The sequence below is a fragment of the Phasianus colchicus genome, chromosome 30 (assembly GCF_987193195.1).
Source record: "Phasianus colchicus chromosome 30, bPhaCol1.hap1.1, whole genome shotgun sequence".
NCBI lineage: Eukaryota > Metazoa > Chordata > Aves > Galliformes > Phasianidae > Phasianus > Phasianus colchicus.
The window spans coordinates 1,009,182-1,019,986 of NC_143465.1; positions in this window are offsets into that span (position 1 = coordinate 1,009,182).

The window sequence follows — 10,805 nt, forward strand, 5'->3', positions numbered from 1 at the left end:
CTCCTTCCCTTTCCTCCGACGTTTCCTCCCGGGGGCTGCGGGGGCCGGGGGGATCGTGGGCTCCTCGGAAGCCATGGGCAGAGATGAGCCGACGGCTGTGGGGGGAGCAGCGGGGGTCTGCCTGGAGACAAGTGAAGGGGTGTAGGGTCATTAAGGTGAGAAGACAGCTATACAACTGAGTCCAACCATCAGCCCATCCAAGCCGGGAGCATGATCACGGAATCACTCCGGTTGGGAAAGACCCCCCAGGGCCACCCCATCCAGCCATCCCCCCCGTACCGCACCCCGCACCCACTCATGGAATCGTTCTGTCTGGAAATACCTCCGAGATTGCCAAGCCCACCCATTGACCCGTGGGCACCCTTCTCACTCATGGAGTCATTAGGGCTGGAAAAGACCCCCACCCCCACCCCATCCCCCTAAGCACGTCCCTGTGTGCCCCATCTCCGCGGTGCCTGGACTCTTACAGGGACAGTGAAACCCCTCTCCCCCCCCAAAAAAATGGAGCAGTTCCAACGACCTCTCTTCCTGAGGACAAACGGACCCCAACACCCGACCCGAACCCCCGGCTCAATGTGAATCCAGTTTGCTGCCAAAACGGGAGGAGAGCCGCCTTCCTCCCCAGAGGTGCCCGAGGCTGGGGGCTGTGAGCAGCGGATGGAGCCGCGGCTGTCCCCTGTCGCGGCGCACCGCGGCAGCTCGGAGTCCCCCCCAGCCCCAACCACCCCCTCTTGCTTTTCCCTGTGCCGTTTACTCACGGATTTGAGGAGGGGGCGATCGTGGCTGCGGTGCCTGCCCCTCTCTCCCCCCAATCCCAGGGGAGGGTCTCCGGAGCGACCCCAACCCCGCAGCCTCCGGGCGGTGTTGTGAGCCGTGTTAATGTGCGCTCCTAGGAGGGCTCCCCTGGAGATGGCCACGGTGGCTCCGGTTACCGTTCCGTCACCGTGCCGTGGTGAGCGGCTCCAGCGGGCTGTGCTGCGTGACACAGCCCGACTGTGGGAGCGGGGCTGAGCAGCTCTGATGGGCGACATAAGTGTGACCAGGACACAGCTGTGCTGCGTGACGCGGCCGGACCATGGGAGTGGGGGCTGTGGGAATTGAATGTTGTTTCTGCATCAGAACAAAATGAGAATTTTGTTAATTTCATGGCCTCTGCTATCGCTTGGGTCCTTTTTTAGAACTAACAGTTCTTTTCAAGGGCCTTTCTGCTTTACTGGGGTTCTCTGATTAGTTTTCATTGCTAATCTTTATCAGTGACATCGATGGCGGAATCGAGTGCACCCTCAGCCAGTTTGCTGAGACACCAAGCTGAGTGGTGTGGTTGACACGGTGGAACGAAGGGATGCCATTCAGAGGGACCTCGAGAGGCTGGAAAGGTGGGACTGGGTGAACCTGATGAGGTTCAACACGGCAACGTGCAGAGTTTTGCACTTGGGCCGGAGGAATCCCAGGCATCCCTACAGACTGGAAGGAGCAGGACTTGAGAGCAGCCCTGCAGGGAAGGACTTGGGGGTTCTGAGGGATGAAAAACTGAACGTGAAGCAGCAGGGTGTGATTACAGCTGGGAAAGCAAATGGGATCCTGGGCTCCATCAGCAGAGGGGTGGCCAGCAGGGACAGGGAGGTGATTGTTCCCCTCTGCTCTGCTCTTGTGAGGCCCCATCTGCAGCACTGCGTCCAGGGCTGGAGCCCCCAGTACAAGAAGGACAGGGAGCTGTTGGAGAGGGTCCAGAGGAGCCACAGAGATGAGCAGGGCTGCAGCACCTCCCTGCAAAGACAGGCTGAGGGAGCTGGGCTTGTTCAGCCTGGAGAAGAGAAGCTGCGGGGTGAATCATTGCAGCCTGCAGTACTAAAGGGAGCCCAAAAACAGGAGGGGAGTCAGCTCTTGGGAAGGGGAGATGAGAACAGGACGAGGGAAATGGCTGGAATTGAGGGAGGGCAGATTTCAGCTGGGTGTCAGAGGGAAGTTGTTTGCTGTGAGAGCGGTGAGGTGCTGGAACAGCTGCCCAGAGAGGCTGTGGATGGGCATCCATCCCTGGAGGTGTTCAAGGCCAGGTTGGATGGGGCCCTGGGCAGCCTGGGCTGCTGTGAAATGTGGAGGTTGGTGGCCCTGCATGTGGTGAGGGGTTGGAGCTTCGTCATCCTTGAGTCGTAGAGTCATAGAATCATAGAATCAATAAGCTTGGAAAAAAACCCACAGGATCATTCAGTCCAATCATTCACCCTTCACCAATGGTTCTCACTAAACCATGTCCCTCAACACAACATCCTGGGTTCCAACCCTTTCCATTCTGTGATTCTGTGATTCTAATCCCCTGTATAAATCTTCCCCAACAACACATACTCAGTATGTAAGTAATATGTATATATATATATATCCATAGAGGTTAGGTAGATGGAGTAAATTCTAAGCACAAAGACTGAAGCTCCTGTCTGTCCAGCCATCTGAAAAACTTCTGGGCCTTCAGTGAAAGGCAAGCTAGATGTAAGAAATATCTTTACAGATCAGAAACCCCTTGATGCTGGAAAAGTAGTAGCTTTTGGTGCTGGATCGACAGGACCTGAGTAATAGAGAACTAAAGGAGGAGAAGTTAAATCATTAAAAACGTACATATCTAAGCCAGTAACAACTTATGGATAGCCAGCGTTGGAAATACAGATGTCACGCACATTGCAAGGGTATCCTGTGCAAATTAAAAGGACAATCAGTGATGTACCTCAGGGAGTGCCTGAGGAAGGTATTGAGGAAGATGGGGGCACTTCCCTCCCTGCTCTTTGTTTAACAAAGACTCCGAAGAAAATCACCATATGAATATGAACAAGAAGAGTGTTGGGACATCTTGGAGATGAGGGACTGACACCAGATAACAAACGAATTAACAAGTAATTAACAAATGTAAGCCTTCTGTTAAGATTGTGAACCTGGAGTGCCCAGCCAGTGGGGAAACAGGGGAGGGGGGGGAAACGAGGTGTAAAAACTGTCATGTTGTGTCCATAAGGTGCTCTCCTGCTTGCGGGATGCCTGCCAGTGCAATCGTGAATAAAATCTGCTGCTATCAGAGATACCGTCCTGATAAAAATTATTTGGATATTTCCAACAGGGTGACACAGCTGTGATGGGTGACAGGGTTCTGATGGGTGACACAGCTGTGATGGGTGACGGAGCTCTGATGGGTGACACAGCTGTGATGGGTGATGGAGCTGTGATGGGTGATGGAGCTCTGATGGATGGGTGACACAGCTGTGATGGGTGACAGAGCTGTGATGGGAACACAGCTGTGATAGGTGACACAGCTGTGATGGGTGACGGAGCTCTGACGGATGGGTGACAGAGTTGTGATGGGTGATGGAGCTCTGATGGGAACACAGCTGTGAGAGGTGACACAGCTGTGATGGTTGACAGAGCTCTGATGGATGGATGACACAGCTGTGATGGGTGATGGAGCTCTGATGGATGGGTGACACAGCTGTGATGGGTGACAGAGCTGTGATGGGAACACAGCTGTGATAGGTGACACAGCTGTGATGGGTGACGGAGCTCTGACGGATGGGTGACAGAGTTGTGATGGGTGATGGAGCTCTGATGGGAACACAGCTGTGATGGTTGACACAGCTGTGATGGTTGACAGAGCTCTGATGGATGGATGACACAGCTGTGATGGGTGATGGAGCTGTGATGGGAACACAGCTATGATAGGTGACAGAACTCTGATGGGTGACACAGCTGTGATGGGTGATAGAGCTCTGATGGTTGACAGAGCTGTTGATGGGTGACACAGATGTGCCGGGTGACACAACCGACCTGCAGCTGTGACGGTAACACAGCTGTGATGGCTGACATCATGGTGACAGTGACACAACTGTGCTGGGTGACACAACCAGCCTGCGGCTGTGACGGTGACACGGCTGGGCTGGGTGCTACAACAGGAGCCACAACCATCATGGGTGACACAAGCAGACCGGGCTGTGATGATGACACAGCTGTGCCGGGTGACACAACTGTGACAAGGATGCAGCTGTGCCGGGTGACACAACCAGCTGCTGTGAGAGGCGGGTTGTGTTTTGGCAGAGGGAGAGGTGGCCCAGGTAATGGTGATATGTAGTGTGGGAATCAAATGTTGTTTCTGCATTAGAATTGGATAATGTTTTTATTTCATGAACTCTGTTGTCATAGTTCCCTTTGGGAGTCCTTCTACTTGACTTGGGGAAGAACTCTGATAGTTTACATCGCTTATCCTCTAGACAAACCTTCCCAGGAATGCACGCTCTGTATATAGGTGTATATATGTATATTTTGTCACACACATTGCAAGAAGATCCTGCACGAGATCAAACTAGAGAACAAAGCATGGTATGCCGAGGAAGCCCTGAAGAGACATCTGAAGGCCTGGCATCATCCCCCCCCCCGGTGCTCTTTGTTTAATGAAGACTTCGGAGACAATCACCATTTCAATACAAGAAGAGCACCGAGACATCTGGGAAACAACAGGATGGCTACACCAGATAACACACGAATCAACAAACGTCAACTGATAAGATTGTGAACCTGGAGCACCCAGCCAATGGGGAAACAGGGCAGGGGGATGGATAAAGGGAAAAACAGGGTATAAAGACTGTCATCTTGTGTCCATAGGTGCTCCTGCTTGCGGGACGCCCGCCATTGCAATCGCGAATAAAATCTGCTTTTATCAGAGATACCGGCCTGACAAAAAGTATTTGGATGTTTCCAACAGTAGGGAACTTCACAGAGAGGTGAAGCCCAGGGTCCATCAGAGGCACAGCATCACACACACAGGTCAGCTGTGTCTGTGCATCGTGTGCATCTATTCCTTCTCCCTCAATGCTTTTCTGTCGTAGTGATAAAAAGGCAGCAGGTGAGAGGAGCGGGGCAGAGCTTGGCTCAGAGCCTGGCCAGCAGCACCCGGCTGAGCAGCTGGAAAAGGAAATGGCATAATTTCGGGGAGAAAAGTGGTATTTCTGGGGGAAAATGTCATAATTTTGGTGAAAAAAGTGGTATTTCTGGGGGAAAATGTCATATTTTGGTTGAGAAAACAGGTATTTCTCGGAGAAAATTTCCCATTTGGGGGGAAAAACTGGTATTTCTATGGGAAAATGTCATATTTTGGGGGGAAAACTGGTATTTCTGGGAGAAAAAGTCATATTTCTGGGGAGAAAACTGGTATTTCTGGGGGCAAATGTCCCACTTTTGGGAGAAAACTGGTATTTCTGGGAGAAAACGTTATAATTTTGGGGAGAAAACTGGTATTTCTGGGGAAAATGTACCATTTTGGAGAGAAAACTGGTATTTCTGGGGGAAAATGTCATATTTTCATTGAGAAAGTGGTATTTCTCGGAGAAAATGTCCCATTTTGGAGAGAAAACTGGTATTTCTGGGAGAAAATGTCATATTTCTGGGGAGAAACCTGGAATTTCTGGGGGAAAATGTCATATTTTCAGGGAGAAAACTGGTATTTCTAGGGGAAAATGTCTTATTTCTGGGGAGAAAACTGGCATTTCTGGGGAAAATGTCCAATTTGGTGAGAAAACTGGTATTTCTGGGAGAAAATTTCCCATTTCGGTGAGAAAACTGGTATTTCTTTCGGAAAATATCGTATTTCTGGGGAGAAAACTGTTATTTCTGGGAGAAAATGTGTTAAATTTGGGGAGAAAACTGGTATTTCTGGGGAATATGTATTAAATTTGGGGAGAAAACTGGTAGTTCTGTGGGAAAATGTCATATTTTGGGGGGGAAACTGGTATTTCTGGTAGAAAATGTCCCATTTTTGGGAGAAAAATGGTAGTTCTAGGAGAAAATGTCATATTTTTGGTGAGAAGACTGGTATTTCTGGGAGAAAAAGTCATATTTCTGGGGAGAAAACTGGTATTTCTGGGGGAAAATGTAATAATTTTTGGGGGAAAACTGGTATTTCTGGGGGAAAATGTCCCATTTTGGGGAGAAAACTGGTATTTCTAGGAGAAAATGTCATATTTCTGGGGAGAAAACTGGAATTTCTGGGGGAAAATGTAATAATTTTGGGGAGAAAACTGATATTTCTGCGGGAAAATTTCATATTTTTGGGGCGAAAATTGTTTGTTCTGGGAGAAAATGTCCCATTTTGGTGAGAAAACTCTTATATCTGGGAGAAAATGTCATATTTCTGGGGAGAAACCAGGAATTTCTGGGGGAAAATGTCATATTTTCAGGGAGAAAACTGGTATTTCTGGGGGAAAATGTCTTATTTCTGGGGAGTAAATTGGTCTTTCTTGGGGAAAATGTCAAATTTTTGGGGAGAAATGTGGAATTTCTATGGGAAAATGTCATAGTTCTGGGGAGAAAACTGGTCTTTCTGGGAGAAAATGTCATAATTTTGGTGAGAAAAGTGGTATTTCTGGGAGAAAATCTCATATATTGAGGGAAAACTGGTTAGGAGTAGGGTTGGGGTTCGGGGTAGGTTTAGGGTTAGGGCGAGATGAAGTTTATGTGCTTCTCTCCAGAAATATGACATTTTCCCCCAGAAATTCCAGTTTTCTCCCCAAAATGGAACATTTTCCCCCAGAATTGCCAGTTTTCTCCCTAAATTATCACATTTTCTCCCAGAAATACCAGTTTTCTCCCCCAAATTAGGCATTTTCTCCAAAAAATACAAGTTTAGGTCAAAAAATGTCATATTGTTGGGGAGAAATCTCATATTTCTGGTGGAAACTGTCATATTTTCTGGAGAAAACGGATATTTCTAGTACAAAATATCATGTTTTGGGGAGAAAATTGTGATTTCAGGGAGAAAATATCGTATTTATGGGGAGAAAAACTGGTATTTCTTGGTTAAAATGTTGTATTTTCTGGATAGAACTGGTATTTCTGGGAGAAAATGTCCCATGTTGGAGAGAAAACTGGTATTTCTGGGGGAAAATGTCATATTTTTGAGTGAAAACTTGTATTTCTGGGAGAAAATATCATTTTTTTAGAGAAAACTGGTATTTCTGGGAGAAACACGATACTTTCTGGAGAGAAAACTGTTTTTTCTTGGAGGATATTTTGTATTTTTTAGGGAGATATCTGGTATTTCTGGTAGAAAATGTTGTATTTTGGGGAAGAAAACCGGTATTTCTGGGGGAAAATGTCCTATTTTCTGGAGGAAACTGGTATTTCTTGTAGACAATGTCATATTTTTGGGGATGAAAAGTGGTATTTCTGGTAGAAAATGTCGAATTTTGAGGGAGAAATCTGGCATTTCTGGGAGGAAATGTCCCATTTTGGGGTATAAATCTCGTATTTCTATGAGAAAATGTCCCGTTTTGGGGGAATGAACTTGTATTTCTGGGAGAAAATATCCTATTCTTTGGGGGAAAATGTCATATTTCTGGGGAGAAACCTGGAGTTTCTGGGAGAAAAAGTCATATTTCTGAGGAGAAACCTGGATTTTCTGGGGGAAAATGTCATAAATTTGGGGAGAAAACTGGTATTTGTGGGGAAAATGGCAGATTTACTGGGAGAAAACTGGTACTTCTTGGGGAAAATGTCCCATTTTGGTGAGAAAACTGGTATTTCTGGGGGAAAATGTCCCTTTTTTTGTGATAAAACTGGTATTTCTAGGAGAAAATGTCATGTTTTTGGAGAGAAAATTGTTTGTTCTCGGAGAAAATGTCCCATTTTGGTGAGAAAACTCTTGTATCTGGGGGAAAATGTCATATTTTCAGGGAGAAAACTGGTATTTCTGTGGGAAAATGTAATATTTTGGGGGTGAAAACTGGTATTTCTGTGGGAAAATGTAATATTTTGGGGGTGAAAACTGGTATTTCTGGGGGAAAATGTCTTATTTCTGGGGAGTAAATTGGTCTTTCTTGGGGAAAATGTCAAATTTTTGGGGACAAATCTGGAATTTCTATGGAAAATGTCATAGTTCTGGGGAGAAAACTGATCTTTCTGGGAGAAAATGTCATAATTTTGGTGAGAAAATTGGTATTTCTGGGAGAAAATCTCATATATTGAGGGAAAACTGGTTAGGAGTAGGGTTGGGGTTCGGGGTAGGTTTAGGGTTAGGGCGAGATGAAGTTTATGTGCTTCTCTCCAGAAATATGACATTTTCCCCCAGAAATTCCAGTTTTCTCCCCAAAATGGAACATTTTCCCCCAGAATTGCCAGTTTTCTCCCTAAATTATGACATTTTCTCCCAGAAAAATACAAGTTTAGGTCAAAAAATGTCATATTGTTGGGGAGAAATCTCATATTTCTGGTGGAAACTGTCATATTTTCTGGAGAAAACTGATATCTCCAGTACAAAATATCATGTTTTGGGGAGAAAATTGTGATTTCAGGGAGAAAATATCGTATTTATGGGGAGAAAACTGGTATTTCTTGGTTAAAATGTTGTATTTTCTGGAGAGAACTGGTATTTCTGGGGGAAAATGTCCCACGTTGGAGAGAAAACTGGTATTTCTGGGGGAAAATGTATTAAATTTGGGGAGAAAACTGGCATTTCTGGGGAAAATGTCCCATTTTGGTGAGAAAATTGGTATTTCTGGGAGAAAATTTCCCATTTGGGGGAGAAAACTGGTATTTCTGTGGGAAAATGTCATATTTCTGGGGAGAAACCTGGAAATCCTGGGAGAAAATGTCATAAATTTGGTGGAGAAAACTGGTAATTGTGGGGAAAATGCCAGATTTACTGGGAGAAAACTGGTACTTCTTGGGGAAAATGTCCCCTTTTGGTGAGAAAACTGGTATTTCTGTGGGAAAATGTCCCTTTTTTTGTGATAAAACTGGTATTTCTGGGAGAAAATATCGTATTTCTGATGAGAAGACTGGTATTTCTGGGGGAAAATGTCATATTTTTGGGGAGAAATCTGGTATTTCTGGGAGAAAATGTCATAAATTTGGGGAGAAAACTGGTATTTCTGGGGGAAAATGTCTTATTTTTGAGTGAAAACTTGTATTTCTGGGAGAAAATATCATTTTTTTTAGAGAAAACTGGTATTTCTGGGAGAAACACGATACTTTCTGGAGAGAAAACTGTTTTTTCTTGGAGGATATTTTGTATTTTTTAGGGAGATATCTGGTATTTCTGGTAGAAAATGTATTTTGGGGAAGAAAACCGGTATTTCTGGGAGAAAATGTCTTATTTTCTGGAGGAAACTGGTATTTCTTGTAGACAATGTCATATTTTTGGGGATGCAAAGTGGTATTTCTGGTAGAAAATGTCAAATTTTGAGGGAGAAATCTGGCATTTCTGGGAGGAAATGTCCCATTTTGGGGTATAAATCTCGTATTTCTATGAGAAAATGTCCCATTTTGGGGGAATGAACTTGTATTTCTGGGAGAAAATATCCTATTCTTTGGGGGAAAATGTCATATTTCTGGGGAGAAACCTGGAGTTTCTGTGAAAAGATGTCATATTTTCGAGCAGCTGGCAGCTGCGCTGTTCTCAGGCTCATCAAATGGATGCGTGAGATGCAGGGAAGGTCCCAGCACTGTGATGGAGAGCTGATGGCAGACAGGAATCCATGCCAAACTCGGAATGGCCAAAACCAAGCAGCCGCAAGCGAAACCCAGAGCAGCTCCAGCAATGAAATGAAAAGCTTTCCTGGAGTGGAAGCGACCGTGCCAGGGAGAGGCAAAGTGCCACCCATCGATTGGACCTGGATCCACGCGACTCCTCGGTGCTGCAGCTGGGTCACCTTGCCTGCTGAGGAGGTGCTCCTCTCCAAAGCGAAGCTCCATAGAAGCTCCGGTGCAGGATGTTGCATCCTCCCATTTGATGCCATTTGCAGCTCAGCCTCGGGTTGATTTTCACAGCCACCTCAGCCCTGCCTCTCTGGTTAAGCTGATGTGATGCGTGCGTGTGTGCATGGAGTTCTATTTTAGTGCTGTTCCTGGCAAAATAACTAACTAAATAAATATATAGATGTCTTCTCCCTCCAGGATAGGGAACAGCCGTGGTCCAGGCTGGGTGGGATCAGAGCCCCCTCCCCACTGTCTGCATGTTGGGGATTTGAGGGAGCCTGGCTGGGATGAGTGGAAGATGGAGCTCTGCAGCTCGCCTTGGCTGTGCTTGAGCTCCTTCAGTTGGGTTACAGATCCACAGTGCATCATTTGGGGGTTATTTCCAATGGGAGCTCAGTTCTTTTCCAGCTCCATCCTTCCCTATGCTGCTCCCACTGCGTGCCAGCCTCAGTTCTGTGCCTCCAACCCTTGCTCTGTGATCTGAGAGTCTGTGCTGCTCCAGTGCCAGTCTGGGGACTCTCTCCAACCCTCGCTGTGCCCGTGGCAGACTTCAGCCTCGTGTGCGCCCACATCCTTCCTCATCCTCTGCTTGAAGGACGTCGGGGTCCTGTAGGGCTCTGCTGATGGCTCTGGGGCTGAGCTCCCGGGGCTGAGGCTGGCTCAGCTCACGGCATGTGGGAAAGCGTTGCTTTGTGTCCCCCCACCGCCCCAAAAAGCCGTCGGAGGGCTCTGTGCCGTATCCTGATGGAGGGCCGGGCCTGACCTGTCCAGGCGGAGAAAATCTGATCTGAAGCAATCGAAATTCACCCCTGAGGAGGATGTGACTCAGATCTGCCTGGCTGTGCTTCCATCTGCCCGCGGCCGTAGCGAGAGCAGGGGGAGAAGCTGCCAAAGCGATTCTGAACGCCGTGAAACCCCCACCGCGGGGCCGGGACCCACTGCTCACACCCCACAGAACCATCCCAGCACCGGAGCCCCGACCCCGAGGGAGCTCCAGGCACCCGGCAGAGCGTTGCATCCCTTCGGCTCTTCTATAACCAAACGAACCGAGAGCCCCCCCCCGCCTCTCACCGTTACCCCCCCCC